Here is an 18888-nt window from a genome sequence, read left to right on the forward strand (position 1 = left end):
TGGTAGTGGGACCAGTCACTCCACCCCCTCCAGTCCACCCTTTGGGGAGAGCTTGGCTGGAGAGCCAACTCAGAGGTCATATTTTTGGAGCTGTGTCCTGAATGATTCTACTGGCTTTTGGATTTCTGTTATTCTAGGTGAGGTAACCTATTCTTTGTTCAGTTAGAGCCTAGCTGGGCAGGTATTTATTTTTGTATTGTTTCCTTTTGTTGCTGCACTAGCTTTGTGAGTGAAAATAAACTCTACCTTTGTTTTGGACTAAAGCATCTGGACTTGTGTGTCTATGCCACCCCACCTAGCCACCCCAGACCCTGAAAAACTGTATTGGGAGGCTTTTTTTGGAGGCTGATTTTGAGGTGGATTCCCTGACCAAATTCCTGACCAAAAAACTCTGTGTGAACTCAGCCTTATTATTTGCTAGCAATTTCTCAGAGTATTATAGCGTGAGTACAGCCAACAAGCACAACATACAGATGAGCCTTAAGGCAAGTTGCTATATTCACCTTGCCATCTGTCAGGCGAGTTGGGTGTATCTAAGAAAATGAAACAGATTGCCCTATATATCATTACTTTTTTAGAAGAAGAACTCCTTTAACCTCAATGCCAGTCCTCCTCTGCAGAGCTATCGTCTCATAATAATAACAGCTAGTTGGATTACAGTTCACTAAATTGACTTCCTTTCCTTATTATCTTTCCACATTTTCTTGTCTCCGCAGAGAGGGACTTGGCAGTTTAGCACATTGAAATTCCACAATTAATCTCATTTTGCTTTGCCAAAAAGGAATAAATCAGCAGTGAGTCAGCGCAGTCAGCCTTGAACTTCATCCAGAAAGTATTGCTGGAGCTTGCAACACCCTATTGTATTTATACTAACTTTTTAAGCCTCCGTCTTTCACCGTTCAATGCTAAGTTGTAATACAGATCATTGGCTAATGAATAAAATCACAGCTTTACTCTAGGGTTTGTGCTTTATGTAAGTAGGCAGGAAAAGCATGTATTATGGTTAAAGTAGGATTTAAAGATTGAAGCATTTCATTTAATACTAGAATTTCATACTATAAAGTGCCGTCTGAGTACATGCATTTAACTCCATCATACTGGCACCTGATATGGATAGTTATGATGGCATCTCACTACTATTACTTGACTCTAGGTTCACACTAGCATTTGGATCTCCATCATTCAGGTCCGCAGAAGTCTGCTTAAAAAGCGGACAACCGTGGACCCCATAGACTATAATTTCCCTCCGACTCATTCCAGCTGTCTCCATTTCCATTCACTATAATGTACAAAAAAATGACAGAAGCTTTCTTTGTTTGTTTACCAGCTGAAACAGTATTGAACTGCAAGAGCGGCTACCCAAAAATGGCCGCCGGCCATTTTTGGGTAGCCGCTCTTGCAGTTCAAGACAGGAGCCGGCCGGCGGCCATTTTGGGGTGGCCTCTCTATGCTCCTCTATAGAACTACAAGAGCAAGAGAAGCCAGAAGAGGCAGAGTTGCTGCAGAACAAGGAGGCGGCGCAGGAAAGAGCTCTCGGGCAGCAATGGGGATGTGCTCATCGGCCTTTCAGCGCTGGGGCCCGCCCTCATTGTTGCGGAGAGCTCATTTGCATACCGGTTAAAACCGGTACTTCTACGGAACGGCGCGGCGAAGACCACGTCTAAAGGTAGGAGATGAATAGCCTTTCTTAAGGTTATTCCGACGTGTTCATTAGAAAAAAAGGTAGTTTAATGGTAGAATCCCTTTAAGCAACACAATATAACTCCAAGCAACACTGATTGACAATCAATTTCACATGCTGTTGTGCAAATAGAATAGACAACAGATGGAAGTGATTGGCAATTATCGAGACATACTCAATAAAGGAGTGGTTCTGAAGGTGGGGACCACAGACCACATCTCAGTACCAATGCTTTCTGGCTGGTGTTTTGGTCACTTTTGAATGTTGGTTGTGCTTTCACACTTGTGGTAGCATGAGACAGACTCTACAACCCACACAAGTGGCTCAGGAAGTGCAGCTCATCCAGGATGGCACATCAATGCGAGCTGTAGCAAGAAGGTTTGCTGTGTCTGTCAGTGCAGAGTCCGGAAGCTCCAGGCACTACCAGGAGACAGGCCAGTACACCAGGAGACGTGGAGGGGGCCGTAGGAGGGCAATAACCCAGCAGCAGGACCACTACCTCCGCCTTTATGCAAGGAGGAACAGAAGGAAAGAGCTGAAAACTGCTGTTCACAAACGCTCTCCATCCAACCTCACTGAGCTCCAGCTGTTATGCAAGGAAGAATAGGCAAGAATTTCAGTCTCTCAATGTGCAAAACTGATAGAGACATAGTCCAAGCGACTTGTAATCGCAGCAAAAGGTGACACTATAAAGTATTAATGCAAGGAGGACAAATAATACTGCACACTCAATTTTTCAGTTTTTTCTTTGTTAAAAAAGTTTAAAATATCCAATAAATTTCATTCCACTTCACAATTGTGTCCCACTTGTTGTTGATCCTTTTCCAAAAAATTAAAATTTTATATCTTTATGTTTGAAGCCTAAAATGTGGCAAAAGATTGAAAAGTTCAAGGGGGCCGAATACTTTCGCAAGGCACTATAGCTGCTGTGTTATGTGTATGGCAGCTTGCTTCAGGGGATGGTCTTCTTTATAGATCCTTAGATTTGCATAAAGCAAGGTTTCTGTTCTTAATTTGGGGGAGGGGGAACGAGGATGTGAAGACAGAGAGGTCAGATAAGGGAGTGTTGCTGGGGATGAGTAGGAGAAGGTTGGAGAAGAAGATGAAGGAGAGGGAGAAGGAGACAGGTAAAAAACAAAAGTGGCAGGACGGTTACCTACAAAGAGGAACTACAAGCAGTGAGCACAAGTCTCGAGATGGGCTTTTATATTAACCTCCAATCTATGTAGCGTCGTGGGTACAGGAGGTGTCTCAGGGGGAAAAAGAGAAGTTAGTAGAGAAAAAAAGGCGACTAGTTACTATCCTAGCCTATTAGTGTAGAAAAGTGTAACTCAGGATGGGCGGGAATGTGTGAATGAAATTCTGGCTAATCCCATCCACAGTGCAGAAAAAACACTCACGTTTTTGAAAAGTGCAGAATGTCAATTATACTGGTCATGTTTTCCCTAGAGGTTTAATAAGGGAAGAAATTTTGCAGATAAAAGCTCGAATGAAAACAAAAACAAAATGAAAAATGTTGTGGAAAAAACACAATGCGTTTCCACTGCATTTTTTTTTCGCAGCAATTTTTTTGCTGCATTCTGCCACATGGGACCTTACGCTAAATAGCAGAGATTTTTTCAGATTAGTGCAGACAGAATCAGCATTTTTCTGTTGGAACTACAGTTTCTATGAATATAATGAGAAAAATGTAAACTCTTGCTCAAAAAACCCTTAAGAAAAAGCTTTTTTTTTCCTAAGAGGATTGACTGTCAGGAAAAAATTATGTTTTAGCTCTGTGTAGGCAGATGAAACTGCTCTAGTGCAAAACAGATTTACACTAGGTTCACATCTAATGTGGGGTTTCCATTCCTAAGGTTCACTTGGGGACCCAAAAAATGGAAACCCAATTCACTTAAAAAGCTGTTACCCGCGGAAACCAGTGGACACTTAAGATTTTAAAGGGGTCCGCACAGTTTCTGACTGAAAACCGCAGAAAGAAAAGTCCTGCTTTCTCGCTGAATTTTTCAAGCAGATGGAGGATAGAATCCCCTAATCATCACTAAGCGTAGCTGTGGCTGTAGCCTTAGAGAAAATTAGATTATTGGTATTGAAAGGGTTGACAGCCCTTTATCTGGCTGTATTATTGCTGCAGTCAGGGGCACACAGCACTCATATTCTTCCTCATGCTTGTCAATGAATTCTATCACTAATCTGCCTGTGATTAATTAAATCTAACTAAACTCTCCTACTCGTAAGATTTTCTTGTTCTAGCTTTGCAGCTCCCATTGCACTGTATCATGTAGTGATATGAATAACACATCCATCCCTATATCCACCATCGCTGCATTGCCTCATGTTCAAGCCCATAGAACTTTATATAGTTTGTATGACATCAGCATTGCAAGTTGTCCACCTACCACTGATTACTGGCTGAGAGACCAATATCAAGTGGTGTCGGACCCTCACAATGACTCGAACTACACGTGTCTCTTCTGTATTTTTCCTGTGCAATACACGTTGCGAGGCCATTATAGTTCATCCGAGATGAATGATCATTTATTCGGTTTTGTTATAAACTAACAATTTGGTATGGCTCAATCCCAGCTCATTACAAATAATTACAAATCAGTTTACCAATCTCTAATACAGTGTTCATGACAGTATTTTCTAGCAGGAATAATTTCTGCATGCAGATTGAAATTTGTATAGAAGTCTGTGACCTTCTTAACATTTTCCCGGATGCCTGATGGTTGGAATACATTGACAAAAAGCATATTTACCTTTCTGTGTTCTGCTTTCTTATTTCCTAAGTGAAAAGGACAGTAGAACAATATTTATCGTACATTGTGTCAGCGAGATTAGCTACTGGAAAAAGAATGTATTGTTTTGATACAATCCAATGATCTTTTATCATAAAGTATTTTATATTGCATCATACAAGCTGAGTACCAATGGTGTAACAACTGCTGTCGCAGCCGTAGTGGCTATCAGAGGGCACAGAACCTTTAGGGGGCCCAGCAGACCCTTGATGGTTTTTTTAGAATCAGGTCCTGGAAAATGACAATATGAAAAAAAAAAAAAAACTATTGTAATTACTTTTCAAAAAACAATACAAATTTGGTATCAATTTAACCAAATCGTTCAGTGAATAAATTAATGAGTTCCCTCTGAAGCTGCTGATTGACCTCAGCGGTCACGTGATGGCTGAGGCCAATCAGCGGCCTCAGCAGGCCTCAGGAAGAGACCCATGATGTCACAGGTAGTGACATCACATGCCATTCTCTGATTGGCCTCAGCAGTCACATGACTGCTGAGGCCAATCAGCGGCTTCAGCGTAACTCCAGAAGAGACCCGTTGAGCAGAAGGATCGGAACGCACCTTCCTGGTCTGCTTTCTGATAGCAGGCAAACAAAGCAGCATTACTAAAGTAATCTATTTGGGAAAACTCTTGAATTTACATGGCAAAGCTGACTGCACATGTGCAGGGTTTCAATCTCAAACAGAACAGCATCAGATGTTATGCAGATGCTATGCAGAGGAGAAGATGCAGGGGGAGTGAACATGCAATAAAGGGCAGTGAGCGGCGACGGTGTGCTCGAAGCACAAGGGGAACGCTTCCTATGCTCCCTGAGCATAATATACATATGAAAGTAAACAGTTTTTCACAGAAACTGTGGGTAGCACAAGAGTAAGAAAGGTATGACTAGAATAGCCTTTATAAAAATTAGGGCCCCTTCACACGGCGTAAGCGCGCCGCTCACTTAGACACGTATACACGTGTCCGAGCGCAGCGCTTCAAAACAGAGCCCATTGATTTCAATGGGAAAAGCTAATTAAACTAATCTTAAGCAGAAATCAATCTAGTCAAAGCAGTTTTTTCTAAGAGGGAAATGAAGAGAAGAGATTGCTTAATCTAATTTGCTAGTCCAGGCCTTCTGGTCTTGTGTTCAAGGAATTTCTACTGCATTACATAAGACGACTGAATAGTCTATACACATTCTAACTTGTCACAGATAGTACATTTGTTTAATTTAAGATGCAATGTAGGGATTAAAAGAAATACATCTATTTTGTCTTCTTTTATGTAACATTTTAATATATTTACTGCGTTCATTACAGAGGAATTTATTAAAGGTGTTTTCCGTGACTTATTAATTGATTACCTATCTTTAGGATAGGTCATCATTTACAGATCAACAGGGTCTAAAACCGGGGGCCCCTGACCGATCAGCTGTTTGAAGAGGTTGTGCTTGGTATTCCAATTTAGCCCAGTCACTGGAATGGAACTAAGATGCAATCAGGCCATGTGACTGATAAACGTGATGTCACATGGCCTGTAAAGGGGAAGCAGTGCTCAGGAAGCAGCACTGCCACTTCATAAGGCTGATCTGCGGGGTCTCAGGTGTTGGACCCCAATGAATCTTCAATTGATGATCTCTCCTAAGACATTATATACCTTTATAGGAAATGTGGAAGAGTTTACCGATGTTACAGTAATGAGCATTTATTGATCACCAGTGATAACCATAGAATGCTGCAATGTGGAAAACAATACACATAGGGAATATTTTAAAAGTATTCATTATTTTACATTTTCTTCTATATTATCAACTCAAATATACATGTTCATCTTTCTATATATGAAGGAAATAATTATCTGGCTACTATAAAGATATATCCTTACTAATATTATAAAGTTTGTGTGTTTGGATGTTTTTGAGTTTGGATGTTTGTTCCTCAATCACGCTAAAATGGCTGGACGTTTTTTTCTGAAATTTCACCCACCGCTACATATTGGCCAGGAAGGATACATAGGCTACTTTAAAAGTGGGTCACTCACCCCAAATCGCCACCGCACCTGTCCAAACTTGTCCCCAGCTCTGCTTTCAGCCCTGCCATGACGTCAGCACAGTAACTTACACGACACTCCAATTGGTCCATGCCAGTGTGTGGGCGGTATAGAGAGCCAGCACTGCGGCCCCATAGCCTTGCGGTGCGATGTGGGCGTGGCCTGTGTCCGCACACAGTCTGGATAAGATGGCGGCTGCCGGCATGTGGCGACCACCGCTGACAAGCCGGCCGGCCTCATATTTACTCATGCTGGTGCAGCAAGCAGCAGCAATGGCACACTCTGGAGCTGAGGGCGCCTGCCCGTATGTGAAGGGCGGCGCAGAAGAAGGCGGCCGCACGCACATCTCCTCTGGCCGGCGTATGAAGCAGCAGCGCCGGCAACCCTAAGCCGGGCAGCCGCACGTACCCAGTTACTGTGTGGCCAGAAGCACACACAACACTCCACACACATGCCGGCTAATGTGTTGGCCGCACACCTCCGCAGCCTCGGCATGGTAAGTGTAGACGGAGCTGGGGGGGTGTCGGAGACGAAGCTGGGGCGGGGGGGCGGAGACGGAGCTGGGGGGGCGGGGGCAGAGACGGAGCTGGGGGGGCGGAGACGGAGCTGGGGGGTGGGGGTCGGAGAAGGAACTGGGGGGTCGGAGAAGGAGGTGGGGGGCCGGAGATGAAGCTGGGGGGGGTTGGTGAAGGAGCTGGGGGGGGTTTTGGTGAAGGAGCTGGGGGGGGTTTGGTGAAGGAGCCGGGGGGGTGGTGAAGGAGCTGGGGGGGTTGGTGAAGGAGCTGGGGGGGAGGTTGGAGAAGAAGCTGGGGAGGGAGCTGGGGCGGTTGTAGATGGAGCTGGGGACGGGGGAGGGGTTGGAGAGGGAGCTGGCCGAGTCCATGGGAGTGGGGTTAGAGGGAGGATGGGGGGCCAGCAGTGGGGCTGGGGGTCCCGCTGGTGTGGGAGGGGCCCGCACCGGACGCAAGGAAAGGGGCGTGGGGGACCACGGCCCGCACTGCAGGTAGTTCATGCAAAGGTCAGGGGGACGTGGACGAAGTCGCGGGTATAGCTAGTTAAGAAATAAATCATTGCAGAACTATATTATTATTTACTATTTAGATTGCAATAAAAGAGGACGGGTGTTCAAGGGTAGATGTTCACTATAAGTCTATCATTAGACCTGTAGATACTCACTTTGAGTCTATCATTAGACCTGAGCTCCAGATGATGATGTGTTAGAGCCCGTATGTATGTGTTTATGTACCTAAGTACCAATTCATGTTTTATTGGTGAAGGTCAATGTTAAAAAATTGTGGATGGTTGAAGGCCAAATTAATACTAAAAGGTCAGAGAACTGTCTATAGCATAGTGGAGATAAAACCAGTCCTTAGAAATGAGCTACTTGCAAATTCCTTCCCTTAATAGACTACTAGTATCTGCCTGCGACTTCATCTGCAGGTTGGTGTTGGTGCTGAGCCGCATCTAGTTATGCAAGTGCTGCTGCGTTTTAATCTGTGGCACGCGCCCCCGTGCCGTCTCCGTGCGCGCCCCCGCCCCCCTTTTCCCCGTTTGCTAACTTGGCACCCTACCTACCGCTTACCCCCGACCCCCCTCTCCCCCGCACCTCTGCCCCTTACCCCCCCATGCCCCAGCCCCACCTCGTCTATGCTCCTTTCCCCCCCTGCGCCCCGGCCCCCAGTGCCCATTCCCCCATCCCCCTTCTGCACCCTCAGACCCCCCTCTTTATTGCACACCCCAGCCTCCCCCATGCGCCCCCGCCCCCCCCGTATGGCCCTTCCTGCCGCGTCCACCACCCACTGTTGCTGAGATGTCAAAAGGCATGCTGAAGAGCTTTGCCCCAGTTTCCCCCCTCCGGCATACTTACCAAAATGGTTCACCCGAGCCACGCATCGTACCCCAAAAAGCAAGGCTGTATGTTTACTGCTCTCTGGCCCGCACATGAGACGCCATCTTATTCACTTCGCTCGGTGGATGGCTTCTTCCTCTATAGCTCCGCCCACAGCATCCCACAACCCTATCGGACAATGGCTGAAGGACCTGAGATGATGTCATCTCAGGTCCTTAAGCCTACACCGAATCTAATTCCGGGGCTCGTGGTCGGGATGCCCGATCCTTTACGGGGATTTTAACCAGCCTATGTTCTAAACCGGGTGCCATTGCAGGTATGTGTGAAATTTCATGCAAATCGGTTCTGTCATTTTGGCGTGATTGAGGAACAAACATCCAAACACACAAACGTTCACATTTATAATAGTAGGATTTATAATAGTAGGATAGGATTGATGTAAATAGACTCCTCTTTCAGTCAAACCAGTACATAGATGCATCTAACTTGTTTCAGTCGCTGCACTGGTTGCCTATTCGCCCCAGAATACAATATAAAATTATCACACTCACAAATCCAGCCATAGCACTGCACCTCCCTATATCTCCACCTTAGTTTGTGAATGTACTCTGTAGGTCACTTGTCCCTGCATGTAAGTGCTGAGCAACCTTTTGGTTTGTACTTATTTGGAGACAATATAGCCGACCAGTTTGCCATGGTTACTCCTGATTTAGGCATACAGCAAATTCTCTAGGCCAGCATCACACATGCCTGATTTCAGATTAAAACTGACCATATAAAGTTCATTCCAAGGACTATTATGACAACCATGCAAAGAATGAGGCCATGTAAGAGGAGTTACTGAGCACTCAGTCAATTTAATATTACAGTAGATGATTTTGTAACGTTCTAGAGAATTTCTGTAGAATGAACACAGCCCCATGAGTTAGTGCAGTCTAGTTTTAAGGGTGAGCAAAAGATGTTTTACCAGCAGAAGCTGACACTGACACAGAAGATGTTTTACCAGCAGAGATACTACTTACAAGTCCTCCACTCAGCATACACAGTATACTGCTACTAATTCTAGGCAGTGACTCACCACATACAGAATTTGTGAGTCGAGTAATTGAAAACATCAGTAATTTTCCAGAATGTTAAGGACAGCAAGCAAACAAAACTATGACCTTGTAAAACAATAAATGTAACATGAGCACAGCCACAGAAATGCTCAGTAGAATCTCATGCCCTTTGACTTCTGCTTCCTATCTCTTTATTGTAATGATATACACTAACACTTCCAGCTATCCCTTATCTGACCGAGCCCCATCTGCTCATGTTTTTCTAAATCAAGCAGACAAGCCCAATAGCCTAGCAAATACATTAAAACATCTAATCTCATGAGATGTTACTGTACATATAAAAAATTTTTTCCATGCAACATATTGTCATTTACTATATGAAGGGAATGATCTGCATTAAAGGGGTCCTATTATTAGAATCCCTTTTTTTCTAACACATAGGAATAGCCTTAAGAAAGGCTATTCTTTAGATGTCTTCTCCGCGCCGCCGTTTGGTAGATATTCCGTTTTCTGTCTTTATGCAAATGAGTTCTCTCACAGCACTGGGGGTGGGCCCCAGTGCTCAAACAGTACTGGGGGCATTCCTAATGCTGCAAGAGAACTCTCCAGCGCCGAATCCATCTTCTTCAGGAATCGACCTCTATGCGTCATCTTCCGGCCTGGGTTTCAATCTTCTACGCATGCGCAGCCGACTGCGCATGCATAGAAGATTGAAAGCCAGGCCGGAAGAGGATGCATAGAGGCTGGTTCCTGAAGAAGATGGAGGCGGCGCTGGAGAATTCTCTAGCAGCATTGGAGACGCCCCCAGTGCTGTTTGAGCGCTAGGGCCCGCTGGAGTGCGCTCTTAAAACAGCGTCAAGCCAATATCTTGCTACTGGATCCGGAGAACATCTAATCTGAACACTTATATCATGATCTGTTCCACATACTAAGGAAGTTAAAATAACAAACTCCCTATACGTATTTCACTAGCACCCTAAATGGTTGTAGATCATCAGAGGAAACAAGCATAATGACCTCTCAGTCTGAGAAGTAAGAGGCAGTGGCCTCACAGTATATGCATTGTGTAATTAGGTAATGCAATGGAGGACCATTTTTCACAGGGATAAAAAAAAAAAAAACAGACATGCTCTATCTTTGTCTGTTTTGCTGGACATAGAAATAGTCATGTGAATAGACCCATAGACGTTCATGGGTTTTAAATTAGCTGTTTGAAAAATGGCCATCACATAGCCGTTATTCAATGCCATGTGAAGTCCTTTCAACAAGCTTCAATAGACCAACAAAGCCGTTTTTCATGGATGTGAGGTGTGGGAAAAACTGCACTGTCATGTGTATGTCTTTATTCTTATATTCAGAGATTGTAAATCATTTTAATCCCTTCCTGATGTATGGCAGATGTTGGGTATTTAAATATGGCGGTCACTCAGGAGCTGAGCGGCCACCATAGCTGCCGGGTTTCTGCTGTATTATTCTTTGGCTCCCTTTTAAAGTATTTATCTATGAAAATGCATAAAATATAACATGATTTAGCAAGTATATTATTAAAATGCGTGTTTTGCTTTCACTACTTAAAAAGCGCCAACATATTCCACATATTAGTCACTGTTCCAAGTAGGGCTTCTTAGTATATGTTTGAATGGAGGAAGGAAACCAGAGCACACAGAGGAAACCCATGTAACATATGGAGAACATATATTTCCTGAAAAGTAACTCAATTAATCCACAAGGTTGGAAGCATGACATTCAAATACAGTAGCTCTTAAAGCACCCACACACATAAGAGAAAAATTGGTCTAACCCATTGATGTCGGGGGGGAAGAAATACCAGCATGTTCTATTTTAATGCCCCATGTTTTTGTCCTTAGTGGATATAAAACATCTCTGGCACTGACTTACTTCCCTCTTTCCATTGACAAATGCATGAGCTGAAGTGAACATGCGTGTATAGCGGGGAGTCAGCAAGAATATCCATCAGGAGAAAGAAAGTTCAGCTGGCAGCTATTGAGAGTATATGGGCTCCATTACTGTATTCTGTGAATAGATAGAGTATCAGGACTGATATAAGGGCCATCAATACTTCAATAACTACTACAATGTTATAGCTGTTATGTTCTGTATTCTACTGACAGCATGGGGACAGAAGCAGTATACTTCTAAACTTCATATATTTGGCTTACATATACATTGTTTGATATTGATCTGTATCTTGTATACATGCTGAACTATATATAGAGATTTATGTCTGCATAATGTGTATGGAACACACCTCTTGTCTTGTATCTATTACATCCGTGGCCTTCTTTCAGGGTTTTGGTTGGCTTAATGTCAAGGGTGTGTACGCATACATAGATCATACATCTTGTTATTAATGTTAATAACATAATTGGTACAACTGTTGCAAGTCAAGTTTTCTAAAGGCAGTAAGTAAATCAATCAATATATCACAAGTGTTCCATGAAAACCTTTTTTTTTAAAAAAAAAACAAAAAAACATTATGGAAATTTAACCAAATAGCTGATAGAAAATAATATATCTTTTGCCCTAACAGTTATACAGTATATACAGGAAGTTCTGTATTAACAAACACAAAGAAACGTTTCTTTCATTCACCTTCTGTATTTTGTGAAATTCCATGACTAAAGGTAACAGCCAACCAGCTTCTGAATCTCAAAGCCGCCTCTTTGCCCCGGCTATAAACACAGTCATAAAACACAATGCTGCTCAAAGGTTAATAAATAGCAAGTGTTTAGCAATGCTGTGGATAAAACATTAAATGCCAATAATGTGTTCGGATGAAAACCAGCTTTATATCTTCGGTGGTCAAGTAGAGGCTTAGCTACACAAAAATATACACTGTGCCTACACTGTCTACTATACATGTTTCTTCTCATTCCTGAAGTACTTTTACTGCCAGGAGCAACCAATTCTTTTTTCCAGATAGAAAACTGTGCACCATGCACTTATGTTACATTTGTTATTCCACTTGACTTTTTTTTATAGGGGTTTGCCATGAAGGATATTTATCCTCTATCCATATTTGCCACTCCATGGAGGATAAACAACTGATCGCTGGGATTGTAACCGCTGAGACCCCCACCCATACATGGACTGGCGGCTCACCATGTATGAGGTGCACCCTCCACTGACTCATTGGCTATTAAGAGAGCTTTTATAAGACTGCACTAATTTTCCAGAAGTCTTGTCATTTGTTCAGATGCATTTTTAGAAATGTGAGCCTTTCAATCACTGATAGGACCATCTCAACATGGAAGGAGCAGAGATTTCAATGAATAAATGACAGGATATACTGTATACTAGTTATAATGTTTTCCCTCAAATCTACACATTAATCTCCTCTGCTTCTTCTGATCTTTGAAGGGATTGTTCTGGTTTGGGGCATTAAGCTATAGGGAACTGCCTTGTAGAAGCTAGCACTAGAGGAAATTCCTCTTTTCCATTGTATTAATTTCTAAGAAATAAAATATAGATAAATTGTCTTTAAACCAAGCAGTGACTACCCATTATTTTTTTACATTTTGAACAAACAACCTCAAGCAAGAGACCAGTCCAGTTAAGTTCAGAAATATTTGGACAGTAACACAAATTTTTGTATTTTAGCTGTTTACCAAAGCATATTCAAGATACAGTTATAAAATCACTATGGGCGTAAAGTTAAGATTCTCAACTTTCATTTGAGTGTATTGACATCCTAGTTGGAGGAAAGATTTAGGAATTACAGTTCTGTAAAATGTAACTGTCTCTTTTTCAAGGGACCAAAAGATAATTGGACAATTATCTCAAAAGCTATTTAATGGACTACATCTTCGTAATCATCAATTAAGCAGGTAAAGAGTTTGGGCTTGATTCCAGGTGTGGCATTTGGAAGCTGTTTCTGTGAACCCACAACATACGGTCAAAGGAATTCTGAGTTGGAATGAAACAGACCATCATTAGGCAAAAAAAAAAGAAATCCATAAGAGAGAGAGAAGAAATGTTAGGAGTGGCCACATCAACAGTTTTGTACATTCTGGTTAAAAAAGCTGCATCTGGTGGGCTTGGGAACTGAACAAGGCCTGGACATTCACAGAAAACAAAAGTGGTGGATGATCGCAGAATCCTTTCCATGGTGAAGAAAAACTCCTTCACAACAACCACCCAAGTAAAATTCAGCCAAATGTAGCAAGGTTGATTGAACGGCACTTCTCAGTACAGATGGACAATGACCCAAAACATACTGCAAAAGTAACCCAGGAGTTTAAGGCAAAGAAGTGGAATATTCAACAATGGCCAAATCAATCACCAGATTCAACACATAAAGAAAAATTGGTCAGCACTGCCAAACAATGTGAACAAGAAAAGCAGGTGCACGTTGCTGTGGCTGCAAAACAAAAACAAAAAGTTGCAACAGCACTCTGCTGTCACCCAGAGCATTACCGTAAATACCTACTGTTTATATGAATACATGAAAATTATGTATTGGTACTTGGTACTTTGATAAAACTGTAATTGTAAGCTCACCTGCCAGGACAAGGTGACCTGTTAGGTGACTCACTTCTCTTAGGGGTCTTGGTTTCCCAACTGTTTGTTTTTCAATCACCAGATCTCAACCAGATCAAGAATGCCTTTCACAAAACTTAAGGCAGAAAGACCCACAAATAAGCAACAACTGAAGACAGATACAGTAAAGGCCTGTGAAAGTAACACAAGGAGGAAACCCAACATTTGATGATGATGATGATGATCATAATTATTATTATTTATTTATTTATTAATATAGCACGATTAATACCATGGTGCTTTACATTTGCGGGGTTTGGCAGTTAATTGGTGGCTTTAGAAGTGGCAGAGATTTTCCACTAACCTGCAGCAAAATATGCAACAATTTTCACAATGTTTTTGCAAATGATGAAAACCAGAACATAATGCACATACTGTAGATACAAGAATTTATCACATGTCCTAACATCCATGATGTCTTTTTCCGCTACTTGTAGATGGTATTTTTAAAACTCCATAAACATATGGTAGATTATCAAAGCCCTTTAGTGTCTCTTCACAGAAAATCTATTACAAATTTGTGTCCTCTCTACATATCTTAAGGCTTATATTGTTAGCCCTGGCCCATTCTGGGAAACTGAATCTAATGTGTTACAGCATAATTCAATAAGTGGTTTTAGACATTAGTGAAATACACAGGGGCATATTCGTTAACCACTTCAGGACCTGGCTATTTTCCCTGGCAAGAGTCTAAATAAAACATCACATTTATCAATAACTAACTACTAAAATTCCATAATTCATGTTAAATTCATAAAATCTTAATCAGAAATTACAAGTAAACAGAGAAACATGAAAAGAAACGCACATCCAAAATATATCAAAATGTAATACATTTTCTTTATACATATAGGACAATCAAAATAATTTAAAAACAATCTACGAGATTGGCCATATCTTTAAGCCAAACTACCCGGCACCCCGAGCACAATAGGCCTTTTCTACTCTCTGTCACCAACCGCTAAATGGTCTGAGTGCAAGACTTCTATTAATACAAATTCAGAATTTTACAATTTATACTTATAAAAAGCAAAATGATAATGTGCAAAATAAGTAAACGTACAATGTTTTAATAATGTTTAAATAAACTATTATATTGTAAATATATGTGAATAATAGTCTACACAAAATGATTGTACCTGTAGAAAACAAGTATTATATAAAGAACTCATACTTAACCTGCATTCAAGATTTCCATCGATGAGTGACTATATAAAAAACCCATAAGAATCAAGTCTTAGAGTGGTTCATACCCTATATCAGTTATCTATTTAGAAAACCTGTAAATATTAGATCTTGGTTAATGCCCAAAGGAGTTAAACTATTTAGGTTAGAAATCCACCTGGATTCTAAATGTAAAAGAGATTGTGTTAGATCCCTACCTCTGATATTAATTCTAATTGAATCCAGGCCCACCACTCGCATGCCTCTATGATCACCTGCATGAATAGGTGCGTGCCATGTACCTCTGGAAGTCATCTAACGATGGGTATATATCAGTGCATGATATACAGTCCTATGAAAAATTTGGGCACCCCTATTAATCTTAATCATTTTTAGTTCTAAATATTTTGGTGTTTGCAGCAGCCATTTCAGTTTGATATATCTAATAACTGATGGACACAGTAATATTTCAGGATTGAAATGAGGTTTATTGTACTAACAGAAAATGCGCAATATGCATTAAACCAAAATTTGACCGGTGCAAAAGTATAGGCACCTCAACAGAAAAGTGACATTAATATTTAGTAGATCCTCCTTTTGCAAAGATAACAGCCTCTAGTCGCTTCCTGTAGCTTTTAATCAGTTCCTGGATCCTGGATAAAGGTATTTTGGACAAACAATTCAAGTTCAGTTAAGTTAGATGGTCGCCGAGCATGGACAGCCCGCTTCAAATCATCCCACAGATGTTCAATGATATTCAGGTCTGGGGACTGGGATGGCCATTCCAGAACATTGTAATTGTTCCTCTGCATGAATGCCTGAGTTGATTTGGAGCAGTGTTTTGGATCATTGTCTTGCTGAAATATCCATCCCCGGCGTAACTTCAACTTCGTCACTGATTCTTGAACATTATTCTCAAGAATCTGCTGATACTGAGTGGAATCCATGCGACCCTCAACTTTAACAAGATTCCCGGTGCCGGCATTGGCCATACAGCCCCAAAGCATGATGGAACCTCCACCAAATTTTACAGTGGGTAGCAAGTGTTTTTCTTGGAATGCTGTTTCTTTTTGGACGCCATGCATAACGCCTTTTTTTATAACCAAACAACTCAATCTTTGTTTCCAAAATGAAGTTGGCTTCTCCAAATGTGCTTTTGCATACCTCAGGCAACTCTATTTGTGGCGTACGTGCAGAAACGGCTTCTTTCTCATCACTCTCCCATACAGCTTCTCCTTGTGCAAAGTGCGCTGTATTGCTGACTGATGCACAGTGACACCATCTGCAGCAAGATGATGCTGCAGCTCTTTGGAGGTGGTCTGTGGATTGTCCTTGACTGTTCTCACCATTCTTCTTCTCTGCCTTTCTGATATTTTTCTTGGCCTGCCACTTCTGGGCTTAACAAGAACTGTCCCTGTGGTCTTCCATTTCCTTACTATGTTCCTCACAGTGGAAACTGACAGGTTAAATCTCTGAGACAACGTTTTGTATCCTTCCCCTGAACAACTATGTTGAACAATCTTTGTTTTCAGATCATTTGAGAGCAGGCTGTCCATGTTCGGCGACCATCTAACTTAACTGAACTTGAATTGTTTTGTAGAAAGAAATGGTCCAAAATACCTTTATCCAGGATCCAGGAACTGATTAAAAGCTACAAGAAGCAACTAGAGGCTGTTATCTTTGCAAAAGGAGGATGTACTAAATATTAATGTCACTTTTCTGTTGAGGTGCCCATATTTTTGCACCGGTCAAATTTTGGTTTAATGCATATTGCGCATTTTCTGTTAGTACAATAAACCTCATTTCAATCCTGAAATATTACTGTGTCCATCAGTTATTAGATATATCAAACTGAAATGGCTGTTGCAAACACCAAAATATTTAGAACTAAAAATGATTAAGATTAATAGGGGTGCCCAAACTTTTTCATAGGACTGTATAATGGGACTCCCCATCCATTGAGCTTTTACATAATTTGTAACCACAGCTAAGTATTATCTCTCTTAACTTTTAAAAACGTATTATTTTATTATATTCTGGTCTTATTATTGCCATTCTTTGACCATCTTTGTGTTAGCTTGTTCAAAGAAAACCTGTTTGCCTACATCTGTCCCACATATACTTTCTCACACAGACAAATGATTCCATAAATCACTTATCCAATTAATACATTTGGACAGTGTCTATTTGTCATTGTTGAAAAGTTGTTGGTTTCATACAGTAACATACATTACATTCTCTGCTCTTCGCACTGTTAGTAAAGGTCTATCCAATAACATATCTTGGATTTTGTTATCCGTTGTCAAAATACACCAATTATTATAGTCAAAGGATTCAATAGCCCTTTAGTTTGAGGAGTTTCCTATTCTTCATTAATATGCAGAACACCATACACTTAAGTAGTTGAGGAGTGGATATAAGTGTGTGAATGTTTGTAAATTAATATTCATTAAACCCATTAGCTGCTGATTTTTATATCTTATTAATCAGGGATATTTATTATAATGCTAAGGTGATTTGTGAGGCACAATATGTTCCACCTATTTCAATATACAAGTAACAGAATAATCAAAATACAATCCCCCTTAGACATTACTACACCAAATTTGTAGACTATAGGCAAATAGACAGCCATCAGTGTTGAGGCAAAAAGGAGCCAGATTAGGGTATACTGTCATGTCGCAGACATATAAGGCAGAGGGGTTGCACATATCAAAGGGGCTATAATTATTTATACTTATAGCTGCCAAAGATGAAAAGGAAAGATGAAATTGTCTTACCTGTAATTTTCTTTTTGTCTTGAATCTGGGACAAGACAATTTTATCTTTCTAAAGATGTAAGCCTTTGCAAGTTAGAACATATAAGCTAAGTTAGGGTATATTAGCTAAGTTAGGGTGGTAGCACTGTGGTTCCTCTGGGGGCAGGGAATCTATGTGCTGTATATCATGCATGGTTACCACACTCTTGGCTAATATACCCTAATCTGCATGACTAATAATATATTTTATTTATATTATGCCAACATATGCCACAGCACTTTAGATATTGTAGGGTTCAAGAACAGATAAAATGAGGTATTACAGAGTAATAGTCAATTCACACAATGGGACTGAGGGCCCTGCTTACAATCTATGAAGTAGAGGGGGTGACAAGAGCAGGGGCGGCATCGGAGGTATCATTGCTTATATAGTGGTCCAGCCGTTTCTGTGATAGAGGTTACTTTTATTACACATATATAAAGCTGTATGAGTTGTCACCAGTCGAAGTCCTTTAACCCTTTCACTTCCGAGGGTCTCTGGGAAATTTTGCACCTCCAGTAGCCAGAGCAATTTTCACAGTTTTGAGATGGATAAATCAAACCTAAATTGCAACATTAAAAAAAGCATCCAACCCCCCCATACCTACTGTATATCTTTTCTTAAAGTAGACACCTGCAGCATTGTCAGAATGCCACTTGGTACTGTATACGAACAGACACCTTTATGCAATTTTGATTTAAAGTGAATGTTTTATGAAAAAATGCAAATAAATGTATATTAGTTGTTAAAAGCGAAAACCTGTATGTGACAATCAGAGTGCAAAAGTATAATTATGATCCCTGATTGACAGGAGGGGGAAATAGGGACTAAAGCCCCTTTTCCCCTTTCCTGGGGTCACATACAGGTTAGGCACAGAGACAGAGAAAATGCTTCTCTGTCTGTGTGCACGCTGCAGGAGTCCAACTCCCTCTTCCCCTTCTGCTAC

The sequence above is a fragment of the Leptodactylus fuscus genome, chromosome 2 (genome assembly GCF_031893055.1).
Source record: "Leptodactylus fuscus isolate aLepFus1 chromosome 2, aLepFus1.hap2, whole genome shotgun sequence".
NCBI lineage: Eukaryota > Metazoa > Chordata > Amphibia > Anura > Leptodactylidae > Leptodactylus > Leptodactylus fuscus.